The sequence below is a fragment of the Diceros bicornis genome, chromosome 25 (genome assembly GCF_020826845.1).
Source record: "Diceros bicornis minor isolate mBicDic1 chromosome 25, mDicBic1.mat.cur, whole genome shotgun sequence".
NCBI classification, from domain to species: Eukaryota; Metazoa; Chordata; class Mammalia; order Perissodactyla; family Rhinocerotidae; genus Diceros; species Diceros bicornis.
Genome location: NC_080764.1, coordinates 51,226,901 through 51,245,977, shown reverse-complemented (window position 1 = coordinate 51,245,977; position 19,077 = coordinate 51,226,901).

Here is a 19,077-nt window from a genome sequence, read left to right as displayed (position 1 = left end):
CTCTTTCATTCAAATGATTTCAGTAGTGTAATTTATCTGTTTAGGCATATCTGTCTTCCTTGCAGACCCCCAACATTTCAAGACCTTTGGGCACATAGTAGATACTTAAGTACTTGAGTGAATCCGTGAAGATCTTTTGTTGAATACGATCTAAATAAATACAATACCTACTCAGCACACGCATGCAAGCACTTGAGAGAGAGTTTGGTGTCTGCTGAAGCAGGCTGTGGACCAGCTTAGGGGCTCAGTGCCAAAGTGACCCAATAGATTTAGACAAAATGAAGGAGATAATTAACTTCAATTTTACAATTCATGGAGAACAGGAGCAGGATGTCTAGGTGTGAATCAGGACTTGATCATTCTTGTTGCATCTTTGGAAAATCCAGTCCTTTTTCTTTCTATGGAAACGTGACTGGCCAAGAGAGTGAACAGAGGACTGGCTTTTAGAAAGGCAATTTTGTCACAGGAAGTCCTGGAGGAAAATATATGGAAGGAGAGCTGCTAGAAACATGGCAGAGACGTTTTGTGTAGAAACCCTAAAATTTGGGTTTACATGCTGTCTCAAAGAGTTGTAACCCAACTTTTCTCCACTACAGATTTGAGCAGCTTTTAAATATCTAGGTATGCGAAAGGATTAGAAAGGAAAATAGATCCAACTGAAAGGAATTTCGGATGGAACAATGAAATGATGCTGAAGTAAGCCAGCGCACTGAAAAGAGTTTCAGAAAGACCTGCAGTCTCTAAAGGCAGTGGGCAATGTATCCATCAGGTTTCAAGTAGAAAGGGAAATGGGAACAATCGTCTGTCATCTCATGTCCAGGAGATGACAAGCAACAGTCTCTCAGAGAAGAAAAAGATATCTTTCCAACCGGTCGAGCCAGCCACCTGGGCCAGGCCCCTTTCAAGTGGACGAGTTCCAGAGGAGAGAGCCCCGGGGCCTGCCGCCAAGTTTCCTGGGGCGTGTGCTGGGCCCCCTCAGAGGACCAAGCAGCCTGGCAGCCTGTGTGCCAGAGCTGAGATCTGGCGGCCTCCCACACCCGGTTCCCTGTCCTGCCCCGTCCTCCCGAGGGAGGCCGATGGTCCTGGCAGTGGCGAGTGGGGTGGGGCTGGCTGTGAAGCTTTCCTGGGATGCCCCGGGAGAGGGCGCCGGGGGATGGGCTGCCCCTGGCCAGGTCTGAGGCACTGACCCAGCTCAGGGCTGTCGGGGGCGGAGAGAGAAGCCCCTCCGCCTCTTCCCTGAAGCTTCTTATGGCTGGCCAAATCCTTCACAAGACAGGTTCGCTGGAGAAAATAATACCCAGCTTAAGAACACGTGTACAGGGGAGAAACCCGCGAAACTGAGTCTCTCAACACAATGGCAGAGGAGATTCTCCTCCTATCTCCAGCTGCAGACAAAGGAGGATGTTGGGGGTGCGGTTTGGGCATGTGAGACTGGAGAAGACAATTGTCATGGAGAGGGACATGTAGACGATTGGATTGTCTGAACCGGTTCCCCTGCAGTGGGGTCAGGCCCGGAAGGGACAGCACGGAGGTGACCTCGAAGGGGCCTCTCTGTGGTGTGGCTGGCCCCCGGGGGGGGGGCCCCGCGCCTGGGGATGGGGATGGAGGGGGGGAAGTGGGATGGCCTGTGAGTTGGCAGCAGTGGTGGATGCAGATACTCAGAGGTCAGGGATCTCTCACTCTTTCCCTGTCTGTCTGTCTGTCTGTCTGTCTGTCTCTCACTCTCTCTCTCTCTCTCTCTCTCTTTCTCTCTCGGGGACCTGAGGAGAAGAGGTGGGCGAGCCCTGCCCACCTCGCCTACCTGCCTTCCTCTCCCCTGGCCCCTTCTTTCTCCGGCTGCTTTGAGTGCCCTGTGGGCTTGGGTTCAACCCCTCAGGCCAAGGGCGCATGCGCCACCCGCCACCGCCGGGGCCTAGGGCGGGCCTCGGGGGTCCTCAGTGGAGGCCCCGCCCGCCCGCCCGCCAGGCCAGGCCAGTCCCAGCTGAAGAAGGAACGCCAACGCCCTGCTGGACTTGGCTTCAGCTGTTGTCTCCCTCCCATCCCCCACTTGCAATCAGCTGGCCGGCCGCTTCCCTTCTTTGGAAGCGGTGGTCTGGACCTGGTGGCCAAAGGCCGACTGGGGTGCCAGGTCGAGGCTCTGCCTCGGCCAGCTGCTTTTGCCCGGGCCTCATTTCTTCCTGGAAAGGCAAAACCACGGCCTCACCCCACGCCCGCACTTGTCGACTCCAGCCAGGTGGAGGAAAGGCTCTGTGGAATCAGAAGGGCCCAGACAGGCTTATGGCCAAGCAGTGAGTGAGGCCCCAGCAGGCCGCCGGCTTGGGGAGCCGCTGCCACACGGGCAGGCCCTTCCGGCGACGGGTCCCAGCATCATCTCTGGAGTCGGGAGGGCCCGGCCTTCCTAGTGCCCAGGCCACGGCTCTGAGGAGAAATCCGCGTTGGAGGGCACGCGTGAGGCCCTCGGCCTGAGGGCGCTGGTGCCACGCCGGGGGCGACTGGAAGGCTGGCTCGGCTCGCCTGCTTTGTCCAAAGGAGGCTGGCCAACCAGCCCGACCGGCCACCTGGGCCAGGCCCCTTTCAAGTGGACAAGATCCGGGGGAAAGGGCCCTGGGGCCTGCCGCCAAGTCTCCTGGGGCGTGTGCTGGGCCCCCTCAGAGGAGGGAGACACCTGGCAACCTGTGTGCCAGACCTTAGATCTGGCGGCCTGCCACACCCGGCTCCCTGCCCTGCCCACGCCTGCCTCCATCCACTCCACGGAGGACGATGGTGTTGGCAGTGCGAGCGGAGATAGTCGTTAGAGACTTCCCTTGGAGTTGTAGTCCAAGAGCATAACAGAAGAGCACTGAGCTTGGGCTCGGCCATTTATCCGCTTTGTAACCTGGCTGAGTTTTCTAGCCACTGTGCCCAGTCTCTTCATCTAGCAAATGGTGCAAAGAACAACATTGACTACGTCGGGATGTTTTCAGGGTCATGTGAGTTAAGATGTGTTCCAGCACAGAGTTTACATTCAGGGTGCAGTCCTTGGCTCAGTAGAAGTGTTCGCTGCTGTTCTTATAATTGTCATTATTTCACGTCCTTATCTTCCTCGTGAGTTCCCTGTCAAACCAACCACGATCCACGGTGTCAGCAGTTTGATTCCAGGTCCCTGCTTCAAGGCCTGCAGAGGGAACCTCGTGCTCATAACCTCCTGTTTTTCTCCCAGTCTCTGGAGGGATGCATTGACCTCTAGCTTGTCTGCACTGAGGCACGGAATGGGGTCCCACACCCAACCCCGCGTCTCCTCCTTTTCATATCTGATGCTTTGGGAAGACTGCTTACTGTTCACTCGGTGGACTATACTCCCTGACATGAGCAACGCACGGGAGAGAGGCGGTAGGAAACACTGATCCATGTAGGGCTCTGAGTTGACCATAACACAGAGTACAGTTGATCAAGGGCCGAGGTAGAGTTCCTTAAGGCAAAGATCTGCCGAGATGAGGGTGTTCTAATGTGACGCCGCCTGAAAATAAAGCAAACACATAAAAGCATATGTAGTGGTCAAAGGGAAAGCACGCCACTAAAAGAATTGATCCCATGAAATACACTATTCTATTTGTTTATGTATCAAATGACTGATAGGAAAGAGCCAGGCGTAGAGATAGTAGACTTGATCAATGTCATAGAGAATTCTTTTCACAGTTGTTCATGCCTTGTGTTTTACATCATTGATTAGGGGAGTATTTTCATCTTTTCCTTTCCTAGTGTCTCCATCTTTCTCAACTTTTCCAGGAGACATATTTACATTATCCTCTAAAACTTTAGGGAAATTTTAAAAAAGTTATGACACATTGGAAGTTGTTGATTTTGTATATGGGAGGAGCACTAGATTGCCAGTGAATTAGTGATCACTAGAGTTTTAGTTTGGTAAAAGATGGTAGTTGGAATTGATACCAGGATGTTTGTAACCCAGTTTTTACTTCATTATTTGATGTAGTTTTCCAAATGCCAGAGCCGGTCATTTTTAATGTAATAACTTGTCTCATTTTAGAATATGTGTTCTTGGAGAGGGTGATGCAGGTAAGTGGAAAATAACTTAATGTAGTGACTTGTTTTTCTCCAATGGATCTCTTATAAACCCAACAGCCATATAGCATTCTTTTGTCCAAATGACCTGATGGCACTTTCTTAACTTTTCTTGCTGTGACTCTAGCAATCTAGGGTCACACCACCTTCTCTCTCCTAGTCATGCTTTCAGTTGTAAGAGTGATATTGTCAATAGTACAGTGAGCAATTGGCACACGCTCTACTCTTTTCTTACATATATATATATATGTGTGTGTGTGTGTGTGTCTATATTTCTCAACTGCGAACTTTGGTAACATAATTGTTAAGGTGTGAACTATTTGCAGTGCACTTAACAACTGATGGCTACACATGATTGTGTAGTGACATCATGGTTAAAACCCTTCTTTGCAACATGTGGCCCCTTTCAGTTTTATTTTCAAGGAAAGGGTTCAATGACTTTTTTCTTTTGGAAGAAGAAAGACTTGCATTTCCATCTTAGAAAATCGAGAACTGGTTTTTTGCCTTTTTTCTTTTTTTGTCTTCAGCTCCTCGTCCTACTGGTTACTAATTCACATGTCCAGTCACTTCAGATTCATGGTGCTAACCCTTTGCCTTGTTCAAGGCTCTGACTTGAATTATTCCATAATCCCTTCTGTGAAGGAGGTTTCTCTCCACGCTCATCTAGCGAGGAAGGAACCGACCCTCCTTTATGTGAACTTGGAGACAGAGGCCAAGGTGAAGCCTCGGTGCCCCTCCACACCAGTGAGCTGCAGAAGGGCTGCAGAGTCCTGTGAATCTTTGGCTGCCCTCCTGGCTCCCTCCGGAGTTGGCATTGTCTGCACGGAGGAGCCCAGCTCCTTACAATCGAATTGTTGAAGTCTCCTGAAGCCGGCTGAAGGATAAGACTGGCCGGAAAGGACAGCAGCAAGCAGTGTGCTCCAAAAGTGGGTGGCAGAAACACTCAGAAGAAGAAAACCTTTCCGTTTCTCTTGTTTTCTCTTTATCTTCTCTCCCTTCCTTTTCCTTTCCTTAGATGGTACAGAGCCTGTCCACCCCCCATGGTGGTTGTTTTTCTCCTCAGAGCCCCAGGACAGAGCTGTATGTCTTAGTTGTAGGTCCACCCATGGGGGTTCTTTGCCCGGAGTCCCACGGCAGTTTATTCACATCTCTTTCATTCAAATGATTTCAGTAGTGTAATTTATCTGTTTAGGCATATCTGTCTTCCTTGCAGACCCCCAACATTTCAAGACCTTTGGGCACATAGTAGATACTTAAGTACTTGAGTGAATCCGTGAAGATCTTTTGTTGAATACGATCTAAATAAATACAATACCTACTCAGCACACGCATGCAAGCACTTGAGAGAGAGTTTGGTGTCTGCTGAAGCAGGCTGTGGACCAGCTTAGGGGCTCAGTGCCAAAGTGACCCAATAGATTTAGACAAAATGAAGGAGATAATTAACTTCAATTTTACAATTCATGGAGAACAGGAGCAGGATGTCTAGGTGTGAATCAGGACTTGATCATTCTTGTTGCATCTTTGGAAAATCCAGTCCTTTTTCTTTCTATGGAAACGTGACTGGCCAAGAGAGTGAACAGAGGACTGGCTTTTAGAAAGGCAATTTTGTCACAGGAAGTCCTGGAGGAAAATATATGGAAGGAGAGCTGCTAGAAACATGGCAGAGACGTTTTGTGTAGAAACCCTAAAATTTGGGTTTACATGCTGTCTCAAAGAGTTGTAACCCAACTTTTCTCCACTACAGATTTGAGCAGCTTTTAAATATCTAGGTATGCGAAAGGATTAGAAAGGAAAATAGATCCAACTGAAAGGAATTTCGGATGGAACAATGAAATGATGCTGAAGTAAGCCAGCGCACTGAAAAGAGTTTCAGAAAGACCTGCAGTCTCTAAAGGCAGTGGGCAATGTATCCATCAGGTTTCAAGTAGAAAGGGAAATGGGAACAATCGTCTGTCATCTCATGTCCAGGAGATGACAAGCAACAGTCTCTCAGAGAAGAAAAAGATATCTTTCCAACCGGTCGAGCCAGCCACCTGGGCCAGGCCCCTTTCAAGTGGACGAGTTCCAGAGGAGAGAGCCCCGGGGCCTGCCGCCAAGTTTCCTGGGGCGTGTGCTGGGCCCCCTCAGAGGACCAAGCAGCCTGGCAGCCTGTGTGCCAGAGCTGAGATCTGGCGGCCTCCCACACCCGGTTCCCTGTCCTGCCCCGTCCTCCCGAGGGAGGCCGATGGTCCTGGCAGTGGCGAGTGGGGTGGGGCTGGCTGTGAAGCTTTCCTGGGATGCCCCGGGAGAGGGCGCCGGGGGATGGGCTGCCCCTGGCCAGGTCTGAGGCACTGACCCAGCTCAGGGCTGTCGGGGGCGGAGAGAGAAGCCCCTCCGCCTCTTCCCTGAAGCTTCTTATGGCTGGCCAAATCCTTCACAAGACAGGTTCGCTGGAGAAAATAATACCCAGCTTAAGAACACGTGTACAGGGGAGAAACCCGCGAAACTGAGTCTCTCAACACAATGGCAGAGGAGATTCTCCTCCTATCTCCAGCTGCAGACAAAGGAGGATGTTGGGGGTGCGGTTTGGGCATGTGAGACTGGAGAAGACAATTGTCATGGAGAGGGACATGTAGACGATTGGATTGTCTGAACCGGTTCCCCTGCAGTGGGGTCAGGCCCGGAAGGGACAGCACGGAGGTGACCTCGAAGGGGCCTCTCTGTGGTGTGGCTGGCCCCCAGGGGGGGGGGCCCCGCGCCTGGGGATGGGGATGGAGGGGGGGAAGTGGGATGGCCTGTGAGTTGGCAGCAGTGGTGGATGCAGATACTCAGAGGTCAGGGATCTCTCACTCTTTCCCTGTCTGTCTGTCTGTCTGTCTGTCTGTCTCTCACTCTCTCTCTCTCTCTCTCTCTCTTTCTCTCTCGGGGACCTGAGGAGAAGAGGTGGGCGAGCCCTGCCCACCTCGCCTACCTGCCTTCCTCTCCCCTGGCCCCTTCTTTCTCCGGCTGCTTTGAGTGCCCTGTGGGCTTGGGTTCAACCCCTCAGGCCAAGGGCGCATGCGCCACCCGCCACCGCCGGGGCCTAGGGCGGGCCTCGGGGGTCCTCAGTGGAGGCCCCGCCCGCCCGCCCGCCAGGCCAGGCCAGTCCCAGCTGAAGAAGGAACGCCAACGCCCTGCTGGACTTGGCTTCAGCTGTTGTCTCCCTCCCATCCCCCACTTGCAATCAGCTGGCCGGCCGCTTCCCTTCTTTGGAAGCGGTGGTCTGGACCTGGTGGCCAAAGGCCGACTGGGGTGCCAGGTCGAGGCTCTGCCTCGGCCAGCTGCTTTTGCCCGGGCCTCATTTCTTCCTGGAAAGGCAAAACCACGGCCTCACCCCACGCCCGCACTTGTCGACTCCAGCCAGGTGGAGGAAAGGCTCTGTGGAATCAGAAGGGCCCAGACAGGCTTATGGCCAAGCAGTGAGTGAGGCCCCAGCAGGCCGCCGGCTTGGGGAGCCGCTGCCACACGGGCAGGCCCTTCCGGCGACGGGTCCCAGCATCATCTCTGGAGTCGGGAGGGCCCGGCCTTCCTAGTGCCCAGGCCACGGCTCTGAGGAGAAATCCGCGTTGGAGGGCACGCGTGAGGCCCTCGGCCTGAGGGCGCTGGTGCCACGCCGGGGGCGACTGGAAGGCTGGCTCGGCTCGCCTGCTTTGTCCAAAGGAGGCTGGCCAACCAGCCCGACCGGCCACCTGGGCCAGGCCCCTTTCAAGTGGACAAGATCCGGGGGAAAGGGCCCTGGGGCCTGCCGCCAAGTCTCCTGGGGCGTGTGCTGGGCCCCCTCAGAGGAGGGAGCCACCTGGCAACCTGTGTGCCAGACCTTAGATCTGGCGGCCTGCCACACCCGGCTCCCTGCCCTGCCCACGCCTGCCTCCATCCACTCCACGGAGGACGATGGTGTTGGCAGTGCGAGCGGAGATAGTCGTTAGAGACTTCCCTTGGAGTTGTAGTCCAAGAGCATAACAGAAGAGCACTGAGCTTGGGCTCGGCCATTTATCCGCTTTGTAACCTGGCTGAGTTTTCTAGCCACTGTGCCCAGTCTCTTCATCTAGCAAATGGTGCAAAGAACAACATTGACTACGTCGGGATGTTTTCAGGGTCATGTGAGTTAAGATGTGTTCCAGCACAGAGTTTACATTCAGGGTGCAGTCCTTGGCTCAGTAGAAGTGTTCGCTGCTGTTCTTATAATTGTCATTATTTCACGTCCTTATCTTCCTCGTGAGTTCCCTGTCAAACCAACCACGATCCACGGTGTCAGCAGTTTGATTCCAGGTCCCTGCTTCAAGGCCTGCAGAGGGAACCTCGTGCTCATAACCTCCTGTTTTTCTCCCAGTCTCTGGAGGGATGCATTGACCTCTAGCTTGTCTGCACTGAGGCACGGAATGGGGTCCCACACCCAACCCCGCGTCTCCTCCTTTTCATATCTGATGCTTTGGGAAGACTGCTTACTGTTCACTCGGTGGACTATACTCCCTGACATGAGCAACGCACGGGAGAGAGGCGGTAGGAAACACTGATCCATGTAGGGCTCTGAGTTGACCATAACACAGAGTACAGTTGATCAAGGGCCGAGGTAGAGTTCCTTAAGGCAAAGATCTGCCGAGATGAGGGTGTTCTAATGTGACGCCGCCTGAAAATAAAGCAAACACATAAAAGCATATGTAGTGGTCAAAGGGAAAGCACGCCACTAAAAGAATTGATCCCATGAAATACACTATTCTATTTGTTTATGTATCAAATGACTGATAGGAAAGAGCCAGGCGTAGAGATAGTAGACTTGATCAATGTCATAGAGAATTCTTTTCACAGTTGTTCATGCCTTGTGTTTTACATCATTGATTAGGGGAGTATTTTCATCTTTTCCTTTCCTAGTGTCTCCATCTTTCTCAACTTTTCCAGGAGACATATTTACATTATCCTCTAAAACTTTAGGGAAATTTTAAAAAAGTTATGACACATTGGAAGTTGTTGATTTTGTATATGGGAGGAGCACTAGATTGCCAGTGAATTAGTGATCACTAGAGTTTTAGTTTGGTAAAAGATGGTAGTTGGAATTGATACCAGGATGTTTGTAACCCAGTTTTTACTTCATTATTTGATGTAGTTTTCCAAATGCCAGAGCCGGTCATTTTTAATGTAATAACTTGTCTCATTTTAGAATATGTGTTCTTGGAGAGGGTGATGCAGGTAAGTGGAAAATAACTTAATGTAGTGACTTGTTTTTCTCCAATGGATCTCTTATAAACCCAACAGCCATATAGCATTCTTTTGTCCAAATGACCTGATGGCACTTTCTTAACTTTTCTTGCTGTGACTCTAGCAATCTAGGGTCACACCACCTTCTCTCTCCTAGTCATGCTTTCAGTTGTAAGAGTGATATTGTCAATAGTACAGTGAGCAATTGGCACACGCTCTACTCTTTTCTTACATATATATATATATGTGTGTGTGTGTGTGTGTCTATATTTCTCAACTGCGAACTTTGGTAACATAATTGTTAAGGTGTGAACTATTTGCAGTGCACTTAACAACTGATGGCTACACATGATTGTGTAGTGACATCATGGTTAAAACCCTTCTTTGCAACATGTGGCCCCTTTCAGTTTTATTTTCAAGGAAAGGGTTCAATGACTTTTTTCTTTTGGAAGAAGAAAGACTTGCATTTCCATCTTAGAAAATCGAGAACTGGTTTTTTGCCTTTTTTCTTTTTTTGTCTTCAGCTCCTCGTCCTACTGGTTACTAATTCACATGTCCAGTCACTTCAGATTCATGGTGCTAACCCTTTGCCTTGTTCAAGGCTCTGACTTGAATTATTCCATAATCCCTTCTGTGAAGGAGGTTTCTCTCCACGCTCATCTAGCGAGGAAGGAACCGACCCTCCTTTATGTGAACTTGGAGACAGAGGCCAAGGTGAAGCCTCGGTGCCCCTCCACACCAGTGAGCTGCAGAAGGGCTGCAGAGTCCTGTGAATCTTTGGCTGCCCTCCTGGCTCCCTCCGGAGTTGGCATTGTCTGCACGGAGGAGCCCAGCTCCTTACAATCGAATTGTTGAAGTCTCCTGAAGCCGGCTGAAGGATAAGACTGGCCGGAAAGGACAGCAGCAAGCAGTGTGCTCCAAAAGTGGGTGGCAGAAACACTCAGAAGAAGAAAACCTTTCCGTTTCTCTTGTTTTCTCTTTATCTTCTCTCCCTTCCTTTTCCTTTCCTTAGATGGTACAGAGCCTGTCCACCCCCCATGGTGGTTGTTTTTCTCCTCAGAGCCCCAGGACAGAGCTGTATGTCTTAGTTGTAGGTCCACCCATGGGGGTTCTTTGCCCGGAGTCCCACGGCAGTTTATTCACATCTCTTTCATTCAAATGATTTCAGTAGTGTAATTTATCTGTTTAGGCATATCTGTCTTCCTTGCAGACCCCCAACATTTCAAGACCTTTGGGCACATAGTAGATACTTAAGTACTTGAGTGAATCCGTGAAGATCTTTTGTTGAATACGATCTAAATAAATACAATACCTACTCAGCACACGCATGCAAGCACTTGAGAGAGAGTTTGGTGTCTGCTGAAGCAGGCTGTGGACCAGCTTAGGGGCTCAGTGCCAAAGTGACCCAATAGATTTAGACAAAATGAAGGAGATAATTAACTTCAATTTTACAATTCATGGAGAACAGGAGCAGGATGTCTAGGTGTGAATCAGGACTTGATCATTCTTGTTGCATCTTTGGAAAATCCAGTCCTTTTTCTTTCTATGGAAACGTGACTGGCCAAGAGAGTGAACAGAGGACTGGCTTTTAGAAAGGCAATTTTGTCACAGGAAGTCCTGGAGGAAAATATATGGAAGGAGAGCTGCTAGAAACATGGCAGAGACGTTTTGTGTAGAAACCCTAAAATTTGGGTTTACATGCTGTCTCAAAGAGTTGTAACCCAACTTTTCTCCACTACAGATTTGAGCAGCTTTTAAATATCTAGGTATGCGAAAGGATTAGAAAGGAAAATAGATCCAACTGAAAGGAATTTCGGATGGAACAATGAAATGATGCTGAAGTAAGCCAGCGCACTGAAAAGAGTTTCAGAAAGACCTGCAGTCTCTAAAGGCAGTGGGCAATGTATCCATCAGGTTTCAAGTAGAAAGGGAAATGGGAACAATCGTCTGTCATCTCATGTCCAGGAGATGACAAGCAACAGTCTCTCAGAGAAGAAAAAGATATCTTTCCAACCGGTCGAGCCAGCCACCTGGGCCAGGCCCCTTTCAAGTGGACGAGTTCCAGAGGAGAGAGCCCCGGGGCCTGCCGCCAAGTTTCCTGGGGCGTGTGCTGGGCCCCCTCAGAGGACCAAGCAGCCTGGCAGCCTGTGTGCCAGAGCTGAGATCTGGCGGCCTCCCACACCCGGTTCCCTGTCCTGCCCCGTCCTCCCGAGGGAGGCCGATGGTCCTGGCAGTGGCGAGTGGGGTGGGGCTGGCTGTGAAGCTTTCCTGGGATGCCCCGGGAGAGGGCGCCGGGGGATGGGCTGCCCCTGGCCAGGTCTGAGGCACTGACCCAGCTCAGGGCTGTCGGGGGCGGAGAGAGAAGCCCCTCCGCCTCTTCCCTGAAGCTTCTTATGGCTGGCCAAATCCTTCACAAGACAGGTTCGCTGGAGAAAATAATACCCAGCTTAAGAACACGTGTACAGGGGAGAAACCCGCGAAACTGAGTCTCTCAACACAATGGCAGAGGAGATTCTCCTCCTATCTCCAGCTGCAGACAAAGGAGGATGTTGGGGGTGCGGTTTGGGCATGTGAGACTGGAGAAGACAATTGTCATGGAGAGGGACATGTAGACGATTGGATTGTCTGAACCGGTTCCCCTGCAGTGGGGTCAGGCCCGGAAGGGACAGCACGGAGGTGACCTCGAAGGGGCCTCTCTGTGGTGTGGCTGGCCCCCAGGGGGGGGGGCCCCGCGCCTGGGGATGGGGATGGAGGGGGGGAAGTGGGATGGCCTGTGAGTTGGCAGCAGTGGTGGATGCAGATACTCAGAGGTCAGGGATCTCTCACTCTTTCCCTGTCTGTCTGTCTGTCTGTCTGTCTGTCTCTCACTCTCTCTCTCTCTCTCTCTCTCTTTCTCTCTCGGGGACCTGAGGAGAAGAGGTGGGCGAGCCCTGCCCACCTCGCCTACCTGCCTTCCTCTCCCCTGGCCCCTTCTTTCTCCGGCTGCTTTGAGTGCCCTGTGGGCTTGGGTTCAACCCCTCAGGCCAAGGGCGCATGCGCCACCCGCCACCGCCGGGGCCTAGGGCGGGCCTCGGAGGTCCTCAGTGGAGGCCCCGACCGCCCGCCCACCAGCCAGGCCAGGCCAGTCCCAGCTGAAGAAGGAACGCCAACGCCCTGCTGGACTTGGCTTCAGCTGTTGTCTCCCTCCCATCCCCCACTTGCAATCAGCTGGCCGGCCTCTTCCCTTCTTTGGAAGCGGTGGTCTGGACCTGGTGGCCAAAGGCCGACTGGGGTGCCAGGTCGAGGCTCTGCCTCGGCCAGCTGCTTTTGCCCGGGCCTCATTTCTTCCTGGAAAGGCAAAACCACGGCCTCACCCCACGCCCGCACTTGTCGACTCCAGCCAGGTGGAGGAAAGGCTCTGTGGAATCAGAAGGGCCCAGACAGGCTTATGGCCAAGCAGTGAGTGAGGCCCCAGCAGGCCGCCGGCTTGGGGAGCCGCTGCCACACGGGCAGGCCCTTCCGGCGACGGGTCCCAGCATCATCTCTGGAGTCGGGAGGGCCCGGCCTTCCTAGTGCCCAGGCCACGGCTCTGAGGAGAAATCCGCGTTGGAGGGCACGCGTGAGGCCCTCGGCCTGAGGGCGCTGGTGCCACGCCGGGGGCGACTGGAAGGCTGGCTCGGCTCGCCTGCTTTGTCCAAAGGAGGCTGGCCAACCAGCCCGACCGGCCACCTGGGCCAGGCCCCTTTCAAGTGGACAAGATCCGGGGGAAAGGGCCCTGGGGCCTGCCGCCAAGTCTCCTGGGGCGTGTGCTGGGCCCCCTCAGAGGAGGGAGACACCTGGCAACCTGTGTGCCAGACCTTAGATCTGGCGGCCTGCCACACCCGGCTCCCTGCCCTGCCCACGCCTGCCTCCATCCACTCCACGGGGGACGATGGTGTTGGCAGTGCGAGCGGAGATAGTCGTTAGAGACTTCCCTTGGAGTTGTAGTCCAAGAGCATAACAGAAGAGCACTGAGCTTGGGCTCGGCCATTTATCCGCTTTGTAACCTGGCTGAGTTTTCTAGCCACTGTGCCCAGTCTCTTCATCTAGCAAATGGTGCAAAGAACAACATTGACTACGTCGGGATGTTTTCAGGGTCATGTGAGTTAAGATGTGTTCCAGCACAGAGTTTACATTCAGGGTGCAGTCCTTGGCTCAGTAGAAGTGTTCGCTGCTGTTCTTATAATTGTCATTATTTCACGTCCTTATCTTCCTCGTGAGTTCCCTGTCAAACCAACCACGATCCACGGTGTCAGCAGTTTGATTCCAGGTCCCTGCTTCAAGGCCTGCAGAGGGAACCTCGTGCTCATAACCTCCTGTTTTTCTCCCAGTCTCTGGAGGGATGCATTGACCTCTAGCTTGTCTGCACTGAGGCACGGAATGGGGTCCCACACCCAACCCCGCGTCTCCTCCTTTTCATATCTGATGCTTTGGGAAGACTGCTTACTGTTCACTCGGTGGACTATACTCCCTGACATGAGCAACGCACGGGAGAGAGGCGGTAGGAAACACTGATCCATGTAGGGCTCTGAGTTGACCATAACACAGAGTACAGTTGATCAAGGGCCGAGGTAGAGTTCCTTAAGGCAAAGATCTGCCGAGATGAGGGTGTTCTAATGTGACGCCGCCTGAAAATAAAGCAAACACATAAAAGCATATGTAGTGGTCAAAGGGAAAGCACGCCACTAAAAGAATTGATCCCATGAAATACACTATTCTATTTGTTTATGTATCAAATGACTGATAGGAAAGAGCCAGGCGTAGAGATAGTAGACTTGATCAATGTCATAGAGAATTCTTTTCACAGTTGTTCATGCCTTGTGTTTTACATCATTGATTAGGGGAGTATTTTCATCTTTTCCTTTCCTAGTGTCTCCATCTTTCTCAACTTTTCCAGGAGACATATTTACATTATCCTCTAAAACTTTAGGGAAATTTTAAAAAAGTTATGACACATTGGAAGTTGTTGATTTTGTATATGGGAGGAGCACTAGATTGCCAGTGAATTAGTGATCACTAGAGTTTTAGTTTGGTAAAAGATGGTAGTTGGAATTGATACCAGGATGTTTGTAACCCAGTTTTTACTTCATTATTTGATGTAGTTTTCCAAATGCCAGAGCCGGTCATTTTTAATGTAATAACTTGTCTCATTTTAGAATATGTGTTCTTGGAGAGGGTGATGCAGGTAAGTGGAAAATAACTTAATGTAGTGACTTGTTTTTCTCCAATGGATCTCTTATAAACCCAACAGCCATATAGCATTCTTTTGTCCAAATGACCTGATGGCACTTTCTTAACTTTTCTTGCTGTGACTCTAGCAATCTAGGGTCACACCACCTTCTCTCTCCTAGTCATGCTTTCAGTTGTAAGAGTGATATTGTCAATAGTACAGTGAGCAATTGGCACACGCTCTACTCTTTTCTTACATATATATATATATGTGTGTGTGTGTGTGTGTCTATATTTCTCAACTGCGAACTTTGGTAACATAATTGTTAAGGTGTGAACTATTTGCAGTGCACTTAACAACTGATGGCTACACATGATTGTGTAGTGACATCATGGTTAAAACCCTTCTTTGCAACATGTGGCCCCTTTCAGTTTTATTTTCAAGGAAAGGGTTCAATGACTTTTTTCTTTTGGAAGAAGAAAGACTTGCATTTCCATCTTAGAAAATCGAGAACTGGTTTTTTGCCTTTTTTCTTTTTTTGTCTTCAGCTCCTCGTCCTACTGGTTACTAATTCACATGTCCAGTCACTTCAGATTCATGGTGCTAACCCTTTGCCTTGTTCAAGGCTCTGACTTGAATTATTCCATAATCCCTTCTGTGAAGGAGGTTTCTCTCCACGCTCATCTAGCGAGGAAGGAACCGACCCTCCTTTATGTGAACTTGGAGACAGAGGCCAAGGTGAAGCCTCGGTGCCCCTCCACACCAGTGAGCTGCAGAAGGGCTGCAGAGTCCTGTGAATCTTTGGCTGCCCTCCTGGCTCCCTCCGGAGTTGGCATTGTCTGCACGGAGGAGCCCAGCTCCTTACAATCGAATTGTTGAAGTCTCCTGAAGCCGGCTGAAGGATAAGACTGGCCGGAAAGGACAGCAGCAAGCAGTGTGCTCCAAAAGTGGGTGGCAGAAACACTCAGAAGAAGAAAACCTTTCCGTTTCTCTTGTTTTCTCTTTATCTTCTCTCCCTTCCTTTTCCTTTCCTTAGATGGTACAGAGCCTGTCCACCCCCCATGGTGGTTGTTTTTCTCCTCAGAGCCCCAGGACAGAGCTGTATGTCTTAGTTGTAGGTCCACCCATGGGGGTTCTTTGCCCGGAGTCCCACGGCAGTTTATTCACATCTCTTTCATTCAAATGATTTCAGTAGTGTAATTTATCTGTTTAGGCATATCTGTCTTCCTTGCAGACCCCCAACATTTCAAGACCTTTGGGCACATAGTAGATACTTAAGTACTTGAGTGAATCCGTGAAGATCTTTTGTTGAATACGATCTAAATAAATACAATACCTACTCAGCACACGCATGCAAGCACTTGAGAGAGAGTTTGGTGTCTGCTGAAGCAGGCTGTGGACCAGCTTAGGGGCTCAGTGCCAAAGTGACCCAATAGATTTAGACAAAATGAAGGAGATAATTAACTTCAATTTTACAATTCATGGAGAACAGGAGCAGGATGTCTAGGTGTGAATCAGGACTTGATCATTCTTGTTGCATCTTTGGAAAATCCAGTCCTTTTTCTTTCTATGGAAACGTGACTGGCCAAGAGAGTGAACAGAGGACTGGCTTTTAGAAAGGCAATTTTGTCACAGGAAGTCCTGGAGGAAAATATATGGAAGGAGAGCTGCTAGAAACATGGCAGAGACGTTTTGTGTAGAAACCCTAAAATTTGGGTTTACATGCTGTCTCAAAGAGTTGTAACCCAACTTTTCTCCACTACAGATTTGAGCAGCTTTTAAATATCTAGGTATGCGAAAGGATTAGAAAGGAAAATAGATCCAACTGAAAGGAATTTCGGATGGAACAATGAAATGATGCTGAAGTAAGCCAGCGCACTGAAAAGAGTTTCAGAAAGACCTGCAGTCTCTAAAGGCAGTGGGCAATGTATCCATCAGGTTTCAAGTAGAAAGGGAAATGGGAACAATCGTCTGTCATCTCATGTCCAGGAGATGACAAGCAACAGTCTCTCAGAGAAGAAAAAGATATCTTTCCAACCGGTCGAGCCAGCCACCTGGGCCAGGCCCCTTTCAAGTGGACGAGTTCCAGAGGAGAGAGCCCCGGGGCCTGCCGCCAAGTTTCCTGGGGCGTGTGCTGGGCCCCCTCAGAGGACCAAGCAGCCTGGCAGCCTGTGTGCCAGAGCTGAGATCTGGCGGCCTCCCACACCCGGTTCCCTGTCCTGCCCCGTCCTCCCGAGGGAGGCCGATGGTCCTGGCAGTGGCGAGTGGGGTGGGGCTGGCTGTGAAGCTTTCCTGGGATGCCCCGGGAGAGGGCGCCGGGGGATGGGCTGCCCCTGGCCAGGTCTGAGGCACTGACCCAGCTCAGGGCTGTCGGGGGCGGAGAGAGAAGCCCCTCCGCCTCTTCCCTGAAGCTTCTTATGGCTGGCCAAATCCTTCACAAGACAGGTTCGCTGGAGAAAATAATACCCAGCTTAAGAACACGTGTACAGGGGAGAAACCCGCGAAACTGAGTCTCTCAACACAATGGCAGAGGAGATTCTCCTCCTATCTCCAGCTGCAGACAAAGGAGGATGTTGGGGGTGCGGTTTGGGCATGTGAGACTGGAGAAGACAATTGTCATGGAGAGGGACATGTAGACGATTGGATTGTCTGAACCGGTTCCCCTGCAGTGGGGTCAGGCCCGGAAGGGACAGCACGGAGGTGACCTCGAAGGGGCCTCTCTGTGGTGTGGCTGGCCCCCAGGGGGGGGGGCCCCGCGCCTGGGGATGGGGATGGAGGGGGGGAAGTGGGATGGCCTGTGAGTTGGCAGCAGTGGTGGATGCAGATACTCAGAGGTCAGGGATCTCTCACTCTTTCCCTGTCTGTCTGTCTGTCTGTCTGTCTGTCTCTCACTCTCTCTCTCTCTCTCTCTCTCTTTCTCTCTCGGGGACCTGAGGAGAAGAGGTGGGCGAGCCCTGCCCACCTCGCCTACCTGCCTTCCTCTCCCCTGGCCCCTTCTTTCTCCGGCTGCTTTGAGTGCCCTGTGGGCTTGGGTTCAACCCCTCAGGCCAAGGGCGCATGCGCCACCCGCCACCGCCGGGGCCTAGGGCGGGCCTCGGGGGTCCTCAGTGGAGGCCCCGCCCGCCCGCCCGCCAGGCCAGGCCAGTCCCAGCTGAAGAAGGAACGCCAACGCCCTGCTGGACTTGGCTTCAGCTGTTGTCTCCCTCCCATCCCCCACTTGCAATCAGCTGGCCGGCCGCTTCCCTTCTTTGGAAGCGGTGGTCTGGACCTGGTGGCCAAAGGCCGACTGGGGTGCCAGGTCGAGGCTCTGCCTCGGCCAGCTGCTTTTGCCCGGGCCTCATTTCTTCCTGGAAAGGCAAAACCACGGCCTCACCCCACGCCCGCACTTGTCGACTCCAGCCAGGTGGAGGAAAGGCTCTGTGGAATCAGAAGGGCCCAGACAGGCTTATGGCCAAGCAGTGAGTGAGGCCCCAGCAGGCCGCCGGCTTGGGGAGCCGCTGCCACACGGGCAGGCCCTTCCGGCGACGGGTCCCAGCATCATCTCTGGAGTCGGGAGGGCCCGGCCTTCCTAGTGCCCAGGCCACGGCTCTGAGGAGAAATCCGCGTTGGAGGGCACGCGTGAGGCCCTCGGCCTGAGGGCGCTGGTGCCACGCCGGGGGCGACTGGAAGGCTGGCTCGGCTCGCCTGCTTTGTCCAAAGGAGGCTGGCCAACCAGCCCGACCGGCCACCTGGGCCAGGCCCCTTTCAAGTGGACAAGATCCGGGGGAAAGGGCCCTGGGGCCTGCCGCCAAGTCTCCTGGGGCGTGTGCTGGGCCCCCTCAGAGGAGGGAGACACCTGGCAACCTGTGTGCCAGACCTTAGATCTGGCGGCCTGCCACACCCGGCTCCCTGCCCTGCCCACGCCTGCCTCCATCCACTCCACGGAGGACGATGGTGTTGGCAGTGCGAGCGGAGATAGTCGTTAGAGACTTCCCTTGGAGTTGTAGTCCAAGAGCATAACAGAAGAGCACTGAGCTTGGGCTCGGCCATTTATCCGCTTTGTAACCTGGCTGAGTTTTCTAGCCACTGTGCCCAGTCTCTTCATCTAGCAAATGGTGCAAAGAACAACATTGACTACGTCGGGATGTTTTCAGGGTCATGTGAGTTAAGATGTGTTCCAGCACAGAGTTTACATTCAGGGTGCAGTCCTTGGCTCAGTAGAAGTGTTCGCTGCTGTTCTTATAATTGTCATTATTTCACGTCCTTATCTTCCTCGTGAGTTCCCTGTCAAACCAACCACGATCCACGGTGTCAGCAGTTTGATTCCAGGTCCCTGCTTCAAGGCCTGCAGAGGGAACCTCGTGCTCATAACCTCCTGTTTTTCTCCCAGTCTCTGGAGGGATGCATTGACCTCTAGCTTGTCTGCACTGAGGCACGGAATGGGGTCCCACACCCAACCCCGCGTCTCCTCCTTTTCATATCTGATGCTTTGGGAAGACTGCTTACTGTTCACTCGGTGGACTATACTCCCTGACATGAGCAACGCACGGGAGAGAGGCGGTAGGAAACACTGATCCATGTAGGGCTCTGAGTTGACCATAACACAGAGTACAGTTGATCAAGGGCCGAGGTAGAGTTCC